The sequence below is a fragment of the Etheostoma spectabile genome, chromosome 7, assembly GCF_008692095.1.
Source record: "Etheostoma spectabile isolate EspeVRDwgs_2016 chromosome 7, UIUC_Espe_1.0, whole genome shotgun sequence".
Lineage (NCBI taxonomy): Eukaryota > Metazoa > Chordata > Actinopteri > Perciformes > Percidae > Etheostoma > Etheostoma spectabile.
In genome coordinates, this window is record NC_045739.1 from 28,857,451 (window position 1) to 28,881,293 (window position 23,843).

General features: G+C 39.5%; 2 pseudogenes; both read left to right on the plus strand.

Annotated features, from left to right (window-relative positions):
* Positions 1-333: 333 nt before the first annotated feature.
* Positions 334-2,908, plus strand: LOC116692086 (glucose-induced degradation protein 8-B homolog; annotated as a pseudogene).
* A 2,737-nt stretch (positions 2,909-5,645) lies between these two features.
* Positions 5,646-18,519, plus strand: LOC116693133 (solute carrier family 17 member 9-like; annotated as a pseudogene).
* Positions 18,520-23,843: the final 5,324 nt, after the last annotated feature.

Below are 23,843 nucleotides of genomic sequence, written 5' to 3' on the forward strand. Positions count from 1 at the left end.
GGCCTGGGCAGTAGCCCAATTTACCCAGGTTAAACTAGTTTTGATATTGGGTTGAGATGGTATAGCCTATAGCCTATGATCCACAACATATTGATCATCTTCACTGACTGAGCCGTCATGATCTGCAGAAGCATATGTTGTTGTTGTTTTTAATATTCACTTTGTTTCCTTTATTTTGTTGAGAAAAGGCTATATCAAAACCATAGACTGTATGTATATATTATTTAGTAGCCTACAAATATACAGTCTATAATCTAAACGCAGATCAGATTTAACCATCCGCTGAGCTGACTGTTGTGTTCCTCGGCAACCGTGACGTCACTGTCCTCACCAATCGCAGACCGCGCAGGACTGACGCTTCTATCGCGAGGTTATCACATTAGCTCGGTTAGTTAGCTAGCCGCGAATAGCTCGACTGTGTAGCCATATTTTACACTTTTATACTTCTTAAAAGCATTAAGAGGACACTGCGCATTGCTGTTGTGAGTATTATCTTCTCACGCCTGTAAGAAAGAATACTCGCCAGGCCTCGTGCTTGCACGGTGAGTTGTGTAAACGCACACAGTCTGCTAACTAGCCAGGTTACCCAAGAGGAAATTGGGTTTGTTTTGGATGCCTCGGAGAATCTCCAAATAATTTTTTTTTTTAGCGACGCTAGCGAGCGCTCAACTGCAATTCAAGCGCATAAGTATAGTGTCTGTTTTGTTATTGATTTGGCACTTTTTGTCAGTAGGCCTAGCATATGTTTTGCGCTCAATCCTTGAAATCTGTCTGCCCGGTTGTAGCGTTACTGTTCGTGTAGGACCAAACTGTGACCAAGCTGTGTCAGTCTTGCTCACGTTTCGCTGTGTTCCCAATGGATTTTCGTCTTTCCAGGATCCCAATGATGAGTTATGCTGAAAAGCCAGAAGACATCACGAAAGAAGAGTGGATGGACAAATTAAACAATGTTCACATACAGAGGGCCGACATGAATCGGCTCATTATGAATTACCTGGTAACAGGTGAGGCATGTAGCTTAACGACAGTGACCGTGATTTGAATGTACAGCATGCACTACTTTTACTTAATGCCTTTGCCTGTATCTGTGTTTCAAGAGGGATTCAAAGAAGCGGCGGAGAAGTTTCGAATGGAGTCTGGGATCGAACCAAGTGTGGACCTGGACTCTTTGGATGAAAGGATAAAGATTAGAGAGATGATCCTGAAGGGACAGATACAAGAAGCTATTGCACTCATCAACAGCCTACACCCAGAACTGCTTGACACCAACCGATACCTGTATTTTCATCTGCAGGTACAGTACGTTCGCATTGTAACAGCCACCAGTAGTTCAAGTTTTAATTATGTCCCTCCTGTGAACTGGAAACACAGCTTTTGGAAATGAACAAGAACACATCTCAGGAGTGAGAATAAGGCACAAAAAGTGTAGTGAGAACTGTTAATAAATTAATAAACATTATCCCCTATAGGTAATAACAACCCAGGCTGCCATGGGCTAGAATGAGAACTTGTAATGTGTTAGGCAAACATTGCGATGCTAGATAAAGCTTGAACTTGAACATTTACTGCTTGTACTTCATTCCTCCTCTTGCAGCAGCAACATTTGATTGAGTTAATCAGGCTAAGGGAGACTGAGTCAGCGCTGGAGTTTGCCCAGACGCAGTTAGCCGAGCAGGGGGAGGAGAGCCGCGAGTGTCTGACGAGATGGAGCGAACGCTAGCTCTTCTGGCCTTGACAACCCCGAAGAGTCGCCCTTTGGAGACCTGCTCAACATGATGCAGCGGCAAAAGGTGGGCAGGTTTTTAAATCACACTCAATTCACTTCACTATTTCACATCACTATTTGAATAGCTGAAAAAATTGGAACTATGCACAGCAATTTTAGAGTAATTTCACACCTAGTTTGGTTCATTCGCTCTGCACCAAGGCCAAAAAAAATAAACATTGTTGCCTTTTATCCCTGTAAATTACAGTATTATTTGTCCTATTTGTATTTAAGGCCCTGTGCCTTTTACCTTTTGTGGTTCTGGTCCGTGTCATGTTCAAACAACTACTTACTAACAAACGAAAAGCTGTAAGCAGGTAGTTTTCCATTGGACTGTTTTGGCAACTGTCATCCTGCATCATCCACATGTTCAGAGACAGAAGAGGAGCATCTTGTACAGCAACATTATGGGTTTGGGAGAATGTTGCTATGGTAGACTATGTATTTTTTTTTTTACTTATTGAACTGCCAAAGTGCACTGAGGTTAATACAAGCGCAACACACTGCTTTCTTAGCTCATCATGATAAATCCCCACATTTACATGCAGATGAACATTACCATCTTAACCAAAAGATTTACATAATGTATTGCCTACACAGGAACATTTGTTACAAAATTGCTCAGTTCGCAATCAGAAGATGGATTTAGTTAGATGGATCTTTTTGTGTGTCAGACTGCATGTAGGCATTAAGAACATAGCGATTGCAGGCGATAAATAGTCGTGCGAGACAGTTGTCAATTTCATTTTGACTGCAACACATATCTTGATGCACAGGTATGGAGTGAGGTGAACCAAGCTGTGCTGGACTATGAAAACAGGGAGTCGACACCTAAACTGGCTAAACTCCTGAAGCTACTGCTGTGGGCACAGAATGAGCTGGACCAGAAGAAGGTGAAATATCCCAAAATGACTGACCTTAGCACGGGCACCATCGAGGACCCCAAGTGAACACACCAGATAAGAACAACCACCTTCCACGTCCCCTTAATTTATGATCAGTCCGTGACTGTGTGACAACCAGGTAACACTTATGTATAAACAAATGCTCCATTGTTTTTTTTTTCAAGTTTCATCCATGAGATAAAACTTATTCATTGTGCAAACTGTAAATTGCTGTATTTGCAAATTGACAGAAATTATTTAGATGAAATACTTATCCTGGATTTTTAGAGAGATCTTGGAGACGGCACAATTCAAATTGCTGTTTTATATTTTGTCTTTCTAAAGCCTAAGCCAGTAGTATTATCTATTGTGATCATATCCCCCACCGAGACTTCAGAGAGAGAGAAATGTTGTACATTTACAGTATGAATGATGATAATACTGTGGCATGCGTGGGGCCAAGACCTAGGCCCCCCAGGATGGAGCAGAGTACCGCCGCTATGGTTTAAACTTTGAAACAGCAGAAACATGGTTGATGATGCACTGCAAGAGTCTAGAGTGTTTCAAATCAGAAATAAGTTTCAAATTTAAATTTCATACACTGAGTATTTTTCAATTAAAATGATACGTTATTAATGTAATGTAGTTTTAATTAATATAATATTTCATGATTTGTTGTACATTTGCAATATGTCTATGGGATGGACCACCTTGCAAAGTGATCATTTCGTGTGTGTTGAGAGGGTGAAATACCTGACTAAGGGGCTGAAATTAGACAGTTTGAAAACTCATTTAAAATCTGTTCAGACTGGAACTGGTTTTTCTGTTCATCGGCTCTGTTTTGGTACTTCATAATTAATGATCAAAAGCATTCAAATTTTTAATTTGTTCAAGCATTGTGAAAAAGTCACAGAACCTGCTGCCCATTTTGCCACTTTTGAAGCCGTTAGTATTTTTTACTTTAACTGCATGTAAGTGTTTTTTTGTCAGTGGGGAAAGACTCTTGTGCTTGTTTATTTTGTTTACTTTTATATATAAAAACCAACAAACCTGCTGCTAGTTGTCCATCCTTAATTTCTTTTAAGGTTGTATTGTCTTTATACATATTGGCTTTTGAGACCCAGAGAGCTCACATCCCTTTTATTATTCAACATTTTTAAGATCAAATTTGCAATTATTAAAATAAACTAACTTTTGTGAATCATACAAGCGCTGTGTTCCATTTTCTGAGATGTGAGTGTGCATGTATGCATTTTGTAAAGGGGAACAATTTTGTTTTACTACTTTTTTAACTAATTTACCTTAACCGAACCGCTTCGGAGTCTTTAAATTGGTTAGATGGAGTTTTTCACTTAGCAAAGCATTGTCGGAGGAACAGAGAAAGAGGAACCGGCAGAATGACCGAGGAAGGAGTCAGACACAAGTAAGCATAGGAGCTGCCAGCTGTCTATTCCGCACTGTAGGGGGGGGCTCTATAGAGAAACCTGTAGGGAGAGCTCTGTAGGGGGAGCTCTATGGAGAAACATGTAGGGAGAGCTATGTAGGGGGAGCTCTATGGAGAAACCTTTAGGGAGAGCTCTGTAGGGGGAGCTCTATGGAGAAACCTGTAAGGAGAGCTCTGTAGGGGGAGCTCTATGGAGAAACCTGTAGGGAGAGTTCTGTAGGGGGAGCTCTATGGAGAAACCTGTAGGGAGAGCTCTGTAGGGGGAGCTCTATGGAGAAACCTGTAGGGAGAGCTCTGTAGGGGGAGCTCTATGGAGAAACATGTAGGGAGAGCTCTGTAGGGGGAGCTCTATGGAGAAACCTTTAGGGAGAGCTCTGTAGGGGGAGCTCTATGGAGAAACCTGTAGGGAGAGCTCTGTAGGGGGAGCTCTATGGAGAAACCTGTAGGGAGAGCTCTGTAGGGGGAGCTCTATGGAGAAACCTGTAGGGAGAGCTCTGTAGAGAGAGCTCTGTAGGGGGAGCTCTATGGAGAAACCTGTAGGGAGAGCTCTGTAGGGGGAGCTCTATAGAGAAACCTGTAGGGGGAGCTCTATGGAGAAACCTGTAGGGAGAGCTCTGTAGAGAGAGCTCTGTAGGGGGAGCTCTATGGAGAAACCTGTAGGGAGAGCTCTGTAGAGAGAGCTCTGTAGGGGGAGCTCTATGGAGAAACCTGTAGGGAGAGCTCTGTAGGGGGAGCTCTATAGAGAAACCTGTAGGGGGAGCTCTATGGAGAAACCTGTAGGGAGAGCTCTGTAGAGAGCTCTGTAGGGAGAACTCTATAGTGAAACCAGCGAGCTAAAAGCAATAGTTTTCTTAATACATCCATGATAGTATCCTTTTAAGGGAAAATCCATTGATACTTTAAAAGCAGTGGTAGAAGTACAGTCAATCAAGTACTTTACTTAAGTACAATTTAAAAAAAGGTACTTTTACTGTATTTTATTTCCATTAATGCTACTTTACTTTTTAACTAACATTCAGAAGCAAACATTGCACTTTTTACTTTTCTATATTTGACAGTTTTAGTTACAGATTCAGATTAATACAAAATATAAATCAACTAATAAATTACTATTATAGGTTAAGCTACCTAGCCACATATAAAGTAATTAAAATGAACCCCAGCTTTAACAGCTGCAACATTAGTAATGCTCACACATTAATGCATCAGTAATATATATTCTGAAATGGGCCATTCTGCATAATGAGAACTTATACTTCTGGTACTTTGAAGTATGTTTATTTGTTAGCAATATGTTTCTGCCAATACTTTTTTTTTTTTACCTAAAGTAAGATTTTGAATGCACAAATTTTACTTGTAAAAGAGTATTCACTTAAGTTAAAGATCTGAATACTCCAAAAATGTATTTCAAAGATGGTTTAAAAAACCAAAAGTTTAACAACCCATCTGTTCTTTACAGGGCGCGCATGCACATTTAAACCACCCTGCTTTCTTTACTGTAAATCACAAGCAGGTTCTCTTTGAGTTTTGTTCCAACAAGTTTGACCTGTTTGGCCTGCCCGGGGATACGAGGAAAAGCTAAAGCACACCTCTCAGAGATATTTACTGATAGCAGAGTAAACGCCAGCGGTGTCCTAATGGCTGAATTAACCACATCAGGAGACGACGAGAATTCCTTAAAGGTTTCTCTACTGGATGTTAAGGTTTACACAGCCAATGATTCCACAGAAAAGGAGCCAGAAGACCAAACCCTGTGGCCCAGGTGAGTCTGCATAAGCTTTACTTCCGACTAAAGATACTTCAAGCTTCTTCAGTTGGTATTCAAAAAAATATGTGCAACAGGTTTCCCTTATGTTGTCACAATCTACATTACATGCTCCAAGAATTTGTAAAATGAGCAGAATGTAAACCATGTTTGCTGACTAAAACATATAAATGGACTTGCATTAACTTCAATGACAATTTAAGCTTCTCTGCAACTGAATATTTTTCATATTTTAGCCATGCTAGTGACATTGTCATGTAGATGCCAGTGTAATTCTATTGATCCACCGCTTTGGTCCAATAGCTGGATAACTACTGGGTGGAGTGTATTTGAAAGTTGCACAGATGTTCATGGTCCCTAAAGGATGAATCCTACTGACTTTGGTGACCCCTTGACTTTAACTTTGACACCACCAGCAGGTTGACATTTTTAGGTTTTTATTGGAATGTCTTGACACTGACATTTGGTTCAGATATTCATGGTCCCCAGGGGATGAATTCTAATTGCGATCCGGTCACGTTCCATCGTGTGCCATTATCAGGTAAAAATTGAAGAATTTTCTGACCAAATACTTGCAAAACATTCCCATCAGCCTCAGCGGTACTTTGTGTTCAGTGCCAATTATCAGTATTGGCAGGCTAACACGCTAAACTAAGAGATTTAGCATGATAAACCTGCTCCAAGCACTGCTGTGCCGCCAGGGTTATTATCCTAAATTACCAATTAAAAGTTTGTAAAAACAAAACAAAAATAGCCTTTAGAAAAACTAAAGTGAAACAACATTGCAAGGTTAAAAAACAAAAGAAATGAATCTAAATGAATTTCAGTTTTAGTTGTGAGGGAAGAGCATGAGTTTTTTATGTCAATTCTTGTGAAACTGAACCAAAGGAATTGAACCAACTTAACGTTCTATAAGATGTCAACATTTTTTTTTTACAATTAATCCCTACAGTTTTTCTCATCCAGTCTAATCTTGTTGAAATAAATAACAGGTATTTGATGGAAGTATTGTAGTAGATCAAATGCCATATGACAAAGCCATTAGCTAAGGTGGGGGGTGCTAGTAAAAGAGTGCTCAAGTTGATTCCCAAACCAAAAGATTTATGGCCTATGTTCCTACAGTTTTCCAACCATGTGTTTTTTGACTTTGATACAATCTACAAGACCCTAACTAAAACTACTGTCAAACATAACATATATTGTATAAAAACTAAAACTTTCTGAAAACACAAACTTTAATGATCAAACACACTATCCAAAACTAAAATGTTATGGAAAAGTCAAAACTGAAATACAATAACTGAAAATAAAAAAAAAACATGATTATAACTTAGGGACAGTTTCACAGGGCTGCTTATATGCTTCCTGGCAAACTCGACATTACAGCACCGACACCAGCTCTCTGCATGTGTGTTTACCCTTTATTTACACAAAATACACATTGGGATCCAGGTCAATAAGTGTAACCTGTTCTGTTCCTCCACATGCTCATAGACCACTGGCTCGAAAATGGACCGTGATGCTGTTTCTGGGCACCTGCCTCCTCTACTGTGCCAGGATGGCCATGCCAATCTGTGCTGTGTCCTTGGCAACCTCTTTCCACTGGAGTAAGATCGATTCTGGGCTGGTTCTGGGTGGATTCTTCTGGGGTTACTGTTTCACACAGATCCTTGGAGGACATGCCAGTGACAAGTAAGCAATTCAGCCAGTGAAAACAGTGTAGCATGACTTCCAATAAAGAGCTAATAACCTCTTTTAACTCCACATTTGTTGTTGTATTAGGATAGGAGGAGAGCGAGTCCTGTTCATCTCTACAGTCTTGTGGGCTCTGATCACAGCTGGTACTCCTCTTCTGGGCCACTTAGGCTCTCACACCCTTGCCCTCATGACTATGGCCCGATTCCTCATGGGACTGACGCAGGGTAAGTATCGTAGTACTGTAGTTCAACATTTTGGGAAATGTTGCGTGTGATGAGGCAACTCTTGCCCAGAGTGAGATGAGAAGATCGATACCACTCATGCCTGTATATTTAATATAAGGCCACAGCTGACAGCTGCTTAGCTTAGCATAAAGACTGCAAACAGGGGAGAAACATTAAGTTTTTTCTTAACCTTTGAACAGAGCCAGGCTAGCTGTTTCACCGTTTCCAGTCTTTATGCTAAGCTAACCGGCTGCAGCTTCATATTTAGTGTTCACTTACAGACATGAGAGTGGTATCGATCGTTTCATTTAACTCATGCCAAAAGTGAGAATGCTTATTTCCAAAAATGTCGAATCTTAAATGAAAGTTCCAGTGGTGCAGGAAATACTACTATAATTAATATGGAAAAGCTGATTGTGTGTCTTATGTCTTTTAGGAGTTTTTTTCCCGTCTTTGGCCCAGCCTTTCTCCATCTTCGTTTTTTGAGCACCATGACACGCGGTTCACATCTTGGGTATCTCTCCTCTTCCCTCTCTCTCTCTCTCTATCTTCTCTCTCTCTTCTCTCTCTCTCTTTTCCTTCTCTCTTCTTCTCTCTCTCTCTTCTCTCTCTCTCTTTCTCTATCTCTGGTGACATATTTGTTGTTGTTGCTCTTTCAGAGTATTGCTAGCAGGTGGGATGGGGTCCCTGCTGCTGGACTCGTACGGCTGGAGAGCATTTTTTACACTATTGGTTTCCTGTCCGGACTCTGGGCCCTTATGGTTTGGCTGTGTTTACTAAAAGGTAAAGTAGCTGCATTAGTCAGTCATGTATCCCTGAATAATGAAGTGACCTTTAACTGTCACATTTCTGTACTAAATGACCTGAGCGTGGATAATACTATGAGCCTCCCATAGCTAATTCTCTATTTTTAATAGAGTATCTCGACAAATACTGAATGGGCCGCCATGATATTTTGTACAGATTCCTCAGGGGATGAATCCTACTGACCTTTGAGGTTGACATTTGGGGTTTGGAATGAAATGTCCCGATAACTATCAGATGGATTGTCTTGAAATTTGTTTCAGACATTCACGTTCAAGAATTTTAATAACTTTGGTTACCTCTTACCATTCCATCTAGTGTCATTATCTGGTTCGGAATGTGAAACTTTGGTTATACACTAATAGTATGACTAAAATATGAAACTCATGCCATTCTTGCCTTAGATTTCCCTTTTAACCTACGTCTAGTAACAGGTTAGCATGTAACAGCTAACTTGTCGTAAACACTGTTCATATACCTTGAATTACCATATAGCATGTGATTGACCAACTTGTGCAAGTAACAAATCTAGCTTGGCTGATTGGGGTGTCTTATTATGTACTTACGACAATACAGTTTGGACAAATGTACATATACACTGTAATTTGTACAGATTCAATTTCATCCTAATCAGAGTAAACACGTAAAGATCCTGTTTGTCTAACAAACTAACACTGGCTGAGTCTACTGAAAATCACCTGTCAAAAGCTAAGTTAATTCATACTCAAAGATAATAAGTCATGAGTTCTGTGTTTTCAGCCGAACCAATTGTCATTCTTGACAAAAAGGCAATGTGTTTGAACAAAAAGGAAAAACTTGAGCCTTTAAACAGTGTCATGTTGCAAAAGCGTCAAAGAATCATTTCCACACGCCAGGGAAAAGGGTTAAAAAAATGTTAGCATGCTAACATCTAAACTTTGGGCGGTTAAAAACGGTACACAAACCTGCTGCCCTTACTGTGCATTGTCATTGTGAAAACTCTTTGGGCCAAAATCACAGAGGCTAGCTTTGGGTGTGGGCTCAGTTTATTTTTACTACGTTACAATCAACAGTAAAGACAATGAACGTTTTTAACAAAGTGCAAGGGGTGGTACAGATCAATTCCCCCTAGCAGATGGAAACAAGTAAAGACCCACAATGGTTTTTTTTCAACACGCTGGCGAGCTTTGGGAAGCCACCGTTGGAATTATGCTTCAATACTTCACGGATTAATAAGTCATGATTGGTTCTGTGTTTTCAGCCTAACCCCATCTTTGTCATCTTCTTCCTAAAGGGCCATGGTGTTTGCTCACACGTGCTTGTCCAGCTCTTTATACAGTTTGTTGTCATGGTTGCCGACATACTTCAAAGAATCATTTCCACACGCCACGGTGTTTGTTTTTGATTTAGTCAATACACACTGAACTGTACATAGTTTCACGTCGACACTACTTTTTTAACTCTTATAATGCTAACACACTGCCCATAGTTGTACACACTGTACATATCTGTTTACATGGTTCATTCAGTATATCCATATTTATTCCTTTTCTCATTATATATTCTGTTAATACACTCCACACACACACACACACACATATACATATATAAAATACAATATACATACATACATATATATACATACATATATATACATACATACATATATATATACATATATATATACATATATACATATATATATATACATATACACACACACCATAAAAAATATATACACACACACATATAACACACACACACACCACACACACACACACACCACCATATATATATATACACACATATATATATATATATTATATACACACACATATATATATCACCACACATGATATATACACACACACACAACATAAAATATACTACACACAATAAACATACATACATATATACACACACACATATACCACTACATATATATACATACACATACACACACACACACTATATATATATACACACACAAAACACACACACTATAAAATACACATACACACACCCACACACACACACACAACACTATAAAACACCACACACCCACACTATAATAGATATATATAATATATATATATATATATATATCCACCACACAACACACACACATATACACACACACACACACATTATTCTTACTACTAGTATAATGTCACAGCTACTACATGGCACATAACATATTCATACACTTTCCAATTACATAGCCTTATTTATTCTGCAATATATTTCTTGACCTGCCTATGCACCACCTGTCTATACTTGAATATCACGTTATTTTCAAACTGTTTAAATGCCAACCCGTGTATTCTTGCAGGGATGGGTGTATAATGTAATTCCATGGCTTGTTGCAATTGCAGCAGCACTTGTTGGAGGATATATCTCAGATTTTCTCATCAACCAAGGTATTAAACAAGTGGTGTTGTTTTTTTAAATTACACATGTTTTGAGGTCAATTACTGTACTTTTCATTTAAAAAGATGTTGACAGCTTGTGTTTTTCCCCCCTGTAGGATATCGTGTAGCATTGGTGAGAAAGACAATGCAGGTAAGTGTGGAGAGAGTGTTACATGACTATAGTTGTGGTATCAAGTGATAAAAAGTGTGTGTGTGCAGTGGATGGTTTGCCCTGACTGGCAGCTAAAGTGTTCATAGTGGAATTTTTGTGTGTGTTTCAAACATGTAATTACAAGCTTCTCCAGGGCAAAATATGAACAAGTACTCTGAATCCTTTGTCCCTTTCTAGTGGAAAAAAGAAAGTTATTATTCTGGTCATGTAAAAGGCACACGTATATTGAAAAGCTTGACCTATACATTAATGGTTTTTTATCTCTTATTAGTCCAATTGAATCCCTTCAAATTGAGAGTAACAGCAAATTCCAGACCTGAACTTTTGTTTGCATTCATTTTTAGATTATGAACTATGCCTTTTAATATTTCCAATGCATGCCTTTCTCTCCCCAGTTTTTTGCCATGGGTGTATCTAGTATATTCATCATGCTTTTGTCTGGAGCGGTCACATTTCCCACTGCTGTGATTTGCATCTCTGCGGCTATTGGTCTGTCCACCTTCACCAGCAGGTATGGCGGATTAGTAAAATCCTATTCTACTGTTACCTCAATGAATTTGCATGCACAGGGAGGATTTGTCAGGGAAACGTAGCTAAGCAAATATTTACAGGATCATGCGGATGTTGTTCCATGTGCACTGCTGTTCAAAAGTTTGGAATCGCCCATTATAGTGATGCTTTTCTTTTTCCTTAAGTAATGGTTATTTTAACGAATAAAAATTGTAATAATTTACAATTTCAAAATGTAAAAACCTCCCCACATTGTACCCACAGTGTTACATGACAGGAGAATACTGTTGGAACCATTTTGGATTGGCTAACATAACTCAAACAGGAGTATATAGCCATTTGTTGGGGACTATTTCCAGCAGCGGATTAATACACATTTGGTGTTCTTGTGTGTATTTACGGATTGAGTCAGAATAAACTACAATGCCCTCGTTGGGATGAAGAAACAACGAGTTTATAGGGTCAGTTGTTCAAAACATTTAATCCTGATCAAAATTATCCGGATTTGGAAATCCCATTTTTGGCTATTCAGGATCAGTTTATTGGTCTTACTTTTATGCCGGTTTTGAAAAGCAACATTGGACTGGATCACCCTGATCTAGATACAGTTTTCAAGATTACCAAATCTGGATTACCGGTGCTCTAAATAGGACAACGTATCACAACGTGGGCTACCAGCGATGTAAAGAACAGGTGGTAGAGCCAGCATGGGGTCACTGGGAGTGGTTCTTATTTAGAGACAAAACACGAAAATAAAAACACTTCCACTCATAATTTCGTTTATGACCCCTCATCTGAGCCACAACAAATGACACAACTATACATTAAGAAATACATTGTGAATACGTCTTAAAAAAAAGGCAACAAACTAAAGAACGTTAAGTGTTCTTCTTCATCTGAGGAAGAGACAGCAGAAATTATTTGTGACTGGCTCATCTCTGATGGTTGTTTCTTTGAAATTAATATATGGTAATGAATGACAGAAAAATGGATAATAATATTTTTGTTTGTTATTGAAATCTGTTTTGGGGATTGTTTTGTGGGGACAAGTTTTTTTTACTTTAGGGAATATTTTAAATGGTAGCCTATGTCTACTTTATCAATAGTTACAAGTCTAGCGCAAAATATACACTAAATGATGTATTATTCGACCAATTTTAAAGTTTTACTACATTTCTCTTCCTGGAATCCACCTTGAAATCCTACCCCGTGTTGGGATCAGGATAATCCTGTTTTTCTTTTTACATCAAAGTTATCCAAATCCTACTGACATGTTTTGATCAAAACCAACTGAAGGTTTGATCCACGTTAAAACTAGGATTGAAGTCCGTGATCTAATCTGATTTCAGATTCCTTCTTTCCCTTTTGAACAACTCAATTTCAAGATTTGATCCAATCCGTTTACCTTTGAACAACTGGCCCTGTGGCATAGAGCAGGGGTTTCCAAAACTTTCAGCCCACAACCCCCAAAGTAACGGTGCAAGTGACTTGCGACCCCCCCCCCCCCACTATAAATGTATATAAACATTGCGCGCAACCGCGCACGCACCATTGGCGTCTCCAAACACGAGCATATTGACAACACAAACTATCACAACAGCCATAACATTATTCTACAGTAATTTACTCATTACTTTAATTTGAACTTAACCTCCCTGTGACAGGGCGCGTGGCGACCGTCACCGTAGCGTGGCGCTACTTAAACCTTCGGACTGGAACATTGACTTTTTAAGACTCTTATTGTGATATGCTAGTGTATGTGACGTGTTTTTGTTACCTTTTGTCGTAGTTAAATGCACCCATTAATCCATCCATTTCCATCGCCTTACAATAGTCACGTAGTTTACGAGTGCGCACATTTTAACATCTGAAAGCTACGATGATATACATGTTTAGGCCAAATACATTACTCTGTCTTTCTGTGTAAAGCCTTATATTTCATTAACATTCCTTAGTTACAATAACCACACAACAATCCGTTCTTGGTAAATTTAACATCTGTTTATTTAACTTAAAGGTAATTACAGTAATTAATTAGCGTTATGTGTCTTCTTACCGGTGTCTTCGGATGCGAGTGTTAAAGGGTGTTTGTTGTGTACACCGGGGATTTTAAAGGCGGGCGGACTTCCTGGGTTAACGGAAGCAATTTATATACAGCTGTATTTTTGTATTCAGTTTGTTATTTTACCTTTTTGACTCTTAAGTCTATTTCTTTTCTGTTTGGAAAGTCTTTGATTTCCATTAGTTTTTTTTTATATTTTTGTATTTTGCCGTGTGGCCTTGCTTTGGGATAGGCTAAATAAAAATTATTCCATATTCATCATAACTGCATCCCTGACTCCTCATTCCTGGTACTCATCCTTGCTGCAACCAACTGGCAACATCTACCCACAACACTCCCCTAATGTAATGGATGTGCAATATGTTTGGATACAGCAAGTCCAGTCTTGGTTTAATGTCGGAGACCAGCTACTCGGAGATCATCCTCCACATTCAGTCGCCATCTGGATTTATTTTTAAGTTACATCAGTGCCGAGAAAGTCTTTTCTCTGGTGCCAAACGGCGTCAGCACATCCAAAGGCGCCCTGGATAGCTGTGGGTATTCCCTCTCAACTGAAATCCAAAACTCAGCCAGCGTCTTATTAAACGCTGCCGTCAAGGTTCGGTTGCTGGACAGTTCAACCAACGCGTCCTCCAGCTCGGATGTCAGATGATTTGCCCTCGTTTCAAATCAAAAGAGCTGTTCCCTTTTCATTTATTTGCTTGGTTTTATTTTAAATTCGGCCACTAGTTTTATCTTGTGTTAAAATCATGGCTAACGTATACTATTTCTAATAGTTTTTAAATTTTTATTTTATTTCTGGAAATCAACTTGCGACCCCCCCTCCCTCTCTGGCTCGCGACCCCCCTGTGGGTCCCGACCCCCACTTTGGGAACCCCTGGCATAGAGGACTGAGATACCCGAGATCAGCTTTGGATACACAGACGATGCTTGTTAGTAGGAGTCATTGTTGGTTTTGGTTATAGGATTTGCTGATAAGAAAATATCTAGATATGAGCAGATGACGCCTTTAAATTCAGTTCTTTGCTGTTTTCTGTGTGTTTCAGTGGCGTGTCAGTGAACGTGCAATGGCTCGCCCCATCATGTGCTGGGGCCCTCTTTGGTGAGAACATCTACATTAGCTTCATTAAACTGTCTAAGCTTAGTTTCAGTTAACAACCATTTTTTAATTTCCTTCCCAGGGTTAAAAGTTTAACCCCCCCCTAAGTTTAACCCTTTTAAAATCTCCAGCATTTTACCCTTTATTTCATTTTCAGAAAGGGAAATTTGCAGGTTTCAAAACCCCGCTTCGGACAGCCCTTTTTTGCAATAAAAAAAATGGAAGTAAGTTCCCTTTTATAGTTTTTTAGTTTTTTAAAAAAAAAATTAAAAAAAGCTTTAGTCTATTTAAGTTTCGGGACAAGTTGGGGCAGGTGAGGTTCGGATTTGGGAAAAGGCAAAATCCCTTCTTTAAATGCTGTTCCCAAATAACTGAAAGTGTGGAAATTTTTTTCCCTTGAAGGAAAAATTCCAGTGTTTGTGGGAGGACGGCGCTGAACGTCTGAACCAAGGGTGAAGGAGAGTCAGATCCCAAAAAACCAAACAAACTTGTTTGCCCCCCCAGGCTAGCGCGGTTAGCCCCGACCAGTGCAGGGGTAGGCCCCCGAACGCTGTGGATGAAAGCCGTAATTGTCTTAGTGTAGAAATTTTCTTTAGTGGAGGGTTTTGTTTTAGGGTAGAATGTCTTTAGGTAGATCGGGCTTTTAGGGGGGAAAAATGGGGCTTCAGTGTAGATTCTTCATGTTGAATTTTCTTTAGTGTAGATCTGTCCAGTGTAGATTGTCTTTAAATGTAGATATGTCTTCGTGAGATAGGTTTTAGTGTAGATTGTCTTTTGGTAGATTTTTAGTGTGATTGCTTTGTGTAGTATGTCTTTAGTGTAGATCTCTTTTTTGTGGATCGGTTTTTGGAGAGGGAAAGTCTTTGGGTAGATTTTGTTTTAGGTAGATAGGCTTCCCGGGGTAGATATGTTTTCAGGGTAATAGCTTCAGTGTGAATGTTTTTTGTGGAAAAATGTTCCTTTCCAAAAATGTAGATATGTCTTCAGGAAAAGAGCCCCAAATCAACAGGGTCCCTTCTTTAAACGAGTTTTATTGTGTAAGAACCCCCAGAGGATAAAGGGGTGGAAGGCAATTTCCCTTATATTTAGAATATGGATTTTAAAATAATTTTCTTTTGTGTTACTCTTGTTTTTTTGGTTTTTTGGGTTTTGTAACAAGGGAAAAAACCCCGCTGGGGGATGAAAAAATTTTTAATTTAATTTTTGTTGTTTATGGTTTTTATATTGGATTAAACTTTTTTTCATAAAAATTTGGTGTTATTAATTTATAATAAAATTATCTTTTTATTTAATAGGTATAAAAAATAAATATACCAAAAAATAAACTTTATAATATCTTTAATTTTTGTCTCAGGGTCGTTTGATTTTGATAAAATTAAAAAAAGTATCGGGTTTCAATTTATTATGATAAAAAACATTCAAATATTCTACTTTTTTTTATTTAAATTTTTTATTGAAGTATTTAATTTTGTGAAATTTTTGGGGCAAAAATTTTATTTCATAATTAGTAAAACCAAAGATTTAAATTCATTAGGGTTTTAAAACGGCATTTTCCCCATTCCCGGGAAGGTTCTAGGGCCCAAGTATTAAAAGAGTTGGGGGGAGGGACGGTGGGGGATGGGGGGGTTAAAAAAGTTTGACCCCCCCCCTCAAAAAAGGGGCTGCGGGTTTTGCAGTCAGGGTACCCTGAAACATCCCTAAATGTAATGGATGTGCAAATTTTGGGTACAGAAAACCAAATTTTTGGTTTTAAGTCGGAGACCAGTACCGGAGATATCCCCCATTTGTGCCCTCTGGATTTATTTTAAAATTACATCCCGTGCCGAGAAAGGTTTTTTCTCTGGGCCAAATGGGGTCCGCACATCAAAAGGGCCCGGGGGTAGTGTGGGTTTCCCTTCAACTGAAAACCAAAAAATCACCCGCGGGCTTATTAAAAAAGCTGCCCCAAAGGGGCGGTTGGTTGGGCAGTTAAACCAACGCGTCCTCCGCTCGGAGGGGCAGTGATTTTCCCTGTTTTAAAACAAAAAAAGCTGTTCCCTTTTCATTTATTTGCTTGGTTTTATTTTAAATTCGGCCACTAGTTTATCTTGTCTAACGTATGCTATTTCTAATAGTTTTACATTTTTATTTTATTTCTGGAAATCAACTTGCGACCCCCCCTCCCCCCCCCCCCCCCCCCCTCCTGGCTCGCGACACCCCCTGTGGGTCCCGACCCCCACTTTGGGAAACCCCTGGCATAGAGGACTGAGATACCCGAGATCAGGCTTTGGATCACAGACGATGCTTGTTAGTAGGAGTCATTGTTGGTTTTGGTTATAGGATTTGCTGATAAGAAAATATAGAATATGAGCAGATGACGCCTTTAAATTCAGTTCTTTGCTGTTTTCTGTGTGTTTCAGTGGCGTGTCAGTGAACGTGCAGGATCTCGCCCCATCATGTGCTGGTGCCCTCTTTGGTGAGAACAGTTTACATTAGCTTTCATTAAACTCTGCTAAGCTTAGTTTCAGTTGACACACATTTAATTAATATTCCTTCTCTGCAACAGGTTCCATGAATATGTTGGGTGCTTTCATGGGTATGTATACAATATGATTTGTAGTATACAGGAATTATTTGTTCTTACTAATCTGGATTTTAATTGTTACTACTGGCACCGATCTCAAATCCTTCTCGTCCTTTGCTTTGGTGCGTGTTGAACAGGAATGGTGTCGGTCTCCGTGTCGGGTTACCTGATTGAGGTCACGCTGTCGTGGGCCACCGTGTTCTCCCTCATCACTTTAGTGAACGTCACAGGCCTCGGGATTTTCCTCGTCTTCGGAGACGCTCGTCGTGTCGACCTGGAGGATTACAGCCGCGTTATTGGGAGTTGACCCAGACAGTTTTGTTGCGAATAACGGTCTGTAGCTGATTTGTGAGACTGGACGTTAAAGTCCAATCTCTAATCATCATCATCATCATCATCATCATCGTCATCTCTAACCATGGTCTGCAGAATTTAGTGTTTAAGTCTTTGCACTAACTGGCTAACGTCCCTATTTGAAAGTGAAGGTACTAAAATATTGTGTACTTTTTTTGCATTGTGTTTACTGTAAGTCACAGTGACTGCATTGTACGAATGTGTATGACTGCATGAATACTGAATGTGGAAAGTTTGATGTGCACAAAGAAATGTTTACATTACTAATGACTACATGCAGAAATGCAAGCTGCTGGTTGAGGTTCATTGTAATCCAACTATATCAGGGGAAATTATTGGTCAGATTTGTTGATATGAGACTTAAGACTTAAATCAGTTTGGACGTGTTGAACACAATAAGATGAAATGGTTTGTTTTGCCTAAAGATAAGGCAACAATCACATAGCCTACTTATTTTTTTTTTGGAAAAGCTGAACAATTAATTCCAAGCTGCTGTATCTTTTTATTACTCAAACAGGAGTAAATAATGCATGTGTTGGGAACTATTTTCTGCTGTCAAATTTGGTTTTTTTATTATATAAGTTGGAATTTGGATGCACCCAAAGCTCTGGTATATGTATTTATAATTGCATTTTAAATATTTATTAAACTAAACATTTTGAATAAAATGTTTCAGGAGTACTGTACAGTTTGGTTACATTGTAAATTCACTTTTGTACATGTGTTATTGTTTTATATAGTTAATACTAGGGCATACTAATAATAGGACATAGCTAATTTAATAAATGACCCAGTTGTAAATGTCCAATTTTCTTCCTTGGGTTTTTTTAGTTCTGCACTTACTAAAAGCATGATCAAATGTTTGATTCTGTCCTCATTTAAGAATGTGTTTTGACGACAGACTAAAGGAATTTAGAGGAAGCACGAAGTAAGACCTTCACTTTTTACAAGTGATGTGGCAGCCTTTTGCAAAAATCATTTACATACAGTGCCTTGCGAAAGTATTCGGCCCCCTTGAACTTTTTAACCTTTTGACACATTTCAGGCTTCAAACATAAAGATAAATTTTTTTTTATTTTTTGTGAAGAATCACCAACAAGTGGGACACAATTGTGAAGTGGAACGAAATCTATTGGATATTTTAAACTTTTTTAGCAAATAAAAGACTGAAAAGTGGTGCGTGCAAAATTATTCGGCCCCTTTACTTTCAGTGCAGCAAACTCACTCCAGAAGTTCAGCGAGGATCTCTGAATGATCCAATGTTGTCCTAAATGACTGATCCACCTGTGTGTGATCAAGTCTCTGCATAAATGCACCTGCTCTGTGATAGTCTCAGGGTTCTGTTAAAAGCGCAGAGAGCATCATGAAGACCAAGGAACACACCAGGCAGGTCCGTAATACTGTTGTGGAGAAGTTTAAAGCCGGATTTGGATACAAAAAGATTCCCCAAGCTTTAAACATCCCAAGGAGCACTGTGCAAGCGATCATTTTGAAATGGAAGGAGTTTCAGACTACTGCAAATCTACCAAGACCTGGCCGTCCCTGTAAACTTTCAGCTCAGACAAGGAGAAGACTGATCAGAGATGCAGCCAAGAGGCCCATGATCACTCTGGATGAACTGCAGAGAACTACAGCTGAGGTGGGAGAGTCTGTCCATAGGACAACAATCAGTCGTACACTGCACAAATCTGGCCTTCATGGAAGAGTGGCAAGAAGAAAGCCACTTCTCAAAGATATCCATAAAAAGTCTTGTCTAAAGTTTGCCACAAGCCACCTGGGAGACACACCAAACATGTGGAAGAAGGTGCTCTGGTCAGATGAAACCAAAATCGAACTTTTTGGCCACAATGCATAACGATGTGTTTGGCGTAAAAGCAACACAGCTCATCACCCTCAACACACCATCCCCACTGTCAAACATGGTGGTGGCAGCATCATGGTTTGGGCCTGCTTTTCTTCAGCAGGGACAGGGAAGATGGTTAAAATTGAGGGGAAGGTGGATGCATCCAAATACAGGACCATTCTGGATGAAAACCTGTTGGAGTCTGCAAAAGACCTGAAACTGGGACGGAGATTTATCTTCCAACACGACAATGATCCCAAACATACAGTAAAATCTACAAAGGAATGGTTCACAAATAGACATATCCAGGTGTTAGAATGGCCAAGTCAAAGTCCAGACCTGAATCCAATCGAGAATCTGTGGAAAGAACTGAAAACTGCTGTTCACCAACGCTCTCCATCCAACCTCACTGAGCTCCAGCTGTTTTGCAAGGAAGAATGGGCAAGAATTTCAGTCTCTCGATGTGCAAAACTGATAGAGACATACCCCAAGCGACTTGCAGCTGTAATCGCAGCAAAAGGTGGCTCTACAAAGTATTAACGCAAGGGGGCCCAATAATTTTGCACGCACCACTTTTCAGTTTTTTATTTGCTAAAAAAAGTTTAAAATATCCAATAGATTTCGTTCCACTTCACAATTGTGTCCCACTTGTTGGTGATTCTTCACAAAAAATAAAAATTTTATATCTTTGTTTGAAGCCTGAAATGTGTCAAAAGGTTGAAAAGTTCAAGGGGGCCGAATACTTTCGCAAGGCACTGTACATTTTCCCCCTCAAGTCTCCATGAGGACAAAGGGAAAAACTCAATCACGTTGACCGTATTCAGACCCTTAAATCAGTACTTAGTTCAAGTACGGTACCTCTGGCAGCAACTGCAGCCCGAGTCTTCTATATGACACTACAAGTTGCACACCTGGATTGGCGGTTTTTCATGCCATTCTTCTCTGCAGATCTAATCAAGCTCTGAGGTTGGATGAAGAAAAAAAAAATGTTCGATTGAATTCAAGTCCAGGCTGTCACATGGCCACCCAGGGACATTGACGGACATGTCCCTATGATCCACTTGTGCGTTGTCTTGGCTGTGTGCTGCCTTTGGTCATCGTCCTGTTGTAAGGTGACCCTTCAGCCCAGTCTTAGATCCTGAGCCCTATGGACCAGGTTTCCATGAAGGATATCTGCATTCTATGAAGGATATGGTTTTTGAGAAACCATTAGAGAATCTTGTTTGAGTTTGCTTTTTTTGCAAACTCAAAGTGAGTCTTTTATTCTTCGGTCTGGCCACTCTACCATAAAGCCCAGATCAATTGAGTGTTCCAGTGATGGTTGCCCATCTTGAACTTTCTCCACACAGGATCTCTGGAGCTCGGCCGAAGTGACCATTGTGTACTTTGTCACCATTTTTAAGAAGGCCCTTCTCCCCCCATTGCTTGGTTTGGTCAGTTCTAGGAAAGGTCCTGGTTCTTCTTTTATTTCAGAGTGATTTTTGGAGGCCACTGTGCTCTTGGTAACCTTCAATGTAGCAGATTGTTCACAGCCTTCCCCCAGATCTGCTCCTCAACATGACCCTTTCTCTGAGCTCTGCAGGCAGCTCCTTCAGCCTCAAGGCTCGGATATCAACTGTCAGCCGTGAGACCTTAAATACACAGGTGTGTGCCTTTCCTAATCACGTCCAATCAATGGAATTCCACACAGGTGGACTCCAATCAAGGTGTAGCAACGTGTCAAAGATCATCAGGAGAAATGGGAAGCACATGAGCTACGTTTGTGTCAAAGGGCAAAAGGACTGAATATCCTGTCATTATAGATGTTTCAGTTTTTTTTCTTTACAGTAAATTAACAAAAACGTCTAAAATCCTGTTTTTGCGTCATCATCATGGGGCCTTGAGTGAAGACTGATGGGTGATAAAATGAATGTTTAGCATAAAGCTGAACTAATGTAACAGACAGACTTCTTACGCTCTGAGAACTGCATTTGTATTGGACTTTTGGTATCACATGTCTGTTTTGTTGTGTCTTGTCTGTAGTGTTTACATTTAATTGGGTTTAAGTACGTAATTAACCTTCCTGTTGTCCTCGGGGTCAAACTTGACTCGTTTTTCAAAGTTTCCACTTAAAAAATATGGGTTTCTTTTAACCCAATTATTAAAAAAACAACATCTTTGCAATATCATTGAATTCGGGATGTTGTGTTTTACAGCATTTGAAGAAAAAACGGTTTAAAAAACAGTTTCCTTTCTGAACTCTGACAAAAGTCTTCCTCGGATTGTAACTTAATTGTCAATATTTCATCATTTCTGCTTTTCAGCTCAAAAATTCTAGTTCTAAAATCTTATAAATGAGGTTTATTGACCATGAGTTTTGAAGAAATAATTGAAAAAATGGTGTTAATAATCTGTATGTAGGTGTATGTACTGGTGGAAGCTGGGGGGGGGGGGGGGGAAGCGTAGAAAACGTTAAATAAAGCAAGAAAACATATATTAAAGAAACTTTAAAAGAAAACGTTAAAAAACAAAGTGTTTCCAGTTTTCAAAAGAATGCTTTGAGGGGAATTTATTTTTTCTGATTATGATAAAAATGTGAAAATCCACATCTGGGACAAGACTCCCCCTAGTGGTTTAATGTGCAAAAACGAAAGACACAAAAAGAATCTTTTGAAAATAAAACAAAAAAAACATCCCATTTCTTGATATTTTCAGGAAATGGGACTAAATCAACTCATATTTGCTAACTACAATTAAGCATTCAGAGGAAAAAAAATTGTGTAGAGCATAAACCATAATTTGGCAATAAACATTTCCTTAATATGTAAAAAGAGACAGAATTGTATTATTGTTTATTATTTTCTTTCATTTAGGGCTCAAAAGCTAACTTTACTAAAGTAGCCAAAACATTAAAATCAGAGTTTAAAATATTTTCATTTTCCTAATAGACTACTCCACTGACACTCTCTTAAAAAGTAGACGGGCCAATAACGATGCAGCAGAATGACAAATGTCTTCTTTTTTTAACATTACCCACAATGCAACTCAGCCAGCCTGCAGCAGAGATGAGGAGCGAGCTCCAGAGGTTTTACTTATTTCTAACACCACACCCTCAGATTTATTCATTGTTAAAGACGTATTCAAACCTGTGACGTCATTTAAGATCTTTTATAATAATAATAATAATAATAATAATAATAATAATAATGTATTAGTCCCGCAAAGGGAAATTACAATTTACACTGTTATTGCACACAGGCCTGAACTACACACCCCTGCTCAGCAATAATAATAATAATAATAATAATACATTTTATTTGTAATGCACTTTACATTTAAACAAATCTCAAAGTGCTACAGTCAAGGTCATAAAAGCAAGGTAAAAACATCAATGTAAAATATCTATAAATAGTGCAACAACATTTTTGTGCAAGGTTAAAACTCATAAGTTCTGCTAAAAAGAAATGTTTTTAGTCCTTTTTTAAAAGTCTCCAAAGTCTGTGGTGCCCAGCACCTATACATGCACTAATGGAGAGATGTCAAAGGGATACATTAGGGATGTCCGGCCCCCTCTTGGGCCCCAAAGACCGTTTGTATCACTCCCCAAGACCTGAAAACACTCTTTGAGTTCCCCTTATGGCGACTTGTTCACGCGCAGAAATAAAAACGTCATAAAATGTCATTTGCTTCAGCACCATGGCCAGGGCTCTTCCTGTCCGCGGGGATGGAAGACGGCCCCGCGGCCGGAAGCCCGTCCGACACACTACCCCGGGTCTGACGGGCAGCTCCGTGGACACAGCAGGACCCTCGAAGACCGGCTACGTCATCACGTTATTGCTTCAGCCTATGGGGACCATGCGCACGCAAACCAGGACGGGGAGGCTTTTGATGTAGAGAAATGTGCAATGTTGAAAAAAAAAAACAAAAAAAAGATGAGGAGTAGTGTGTTCGGTTTTTAAAACTGAAGAATTAGACTGAAGCGCGTCTTTATCTCCCGAAGCCGGACCGGACCGGACGTCTCCAGCGGGCGTGTACGTGCGTCCGCCTCCGCCGATACCAGCTCCGTGTGGACGGGGATTGTTTGGCCTGCTTCACCTCCACATCCATCTCTTTATTAAACCATATAGTAATGCGGGGAGGTTTCCACTGAGGGGGGTCAGCCGGAGACCTGATCCACCAGATGCATGTGTGGCGGATTAAAGGCACGCAGCTGGATCTGGACTGGGACAATTGGACCGTTCGTTGAGGCGTTATGATGTGTGGAGGATTTTTAGTGGCTGATTGTGA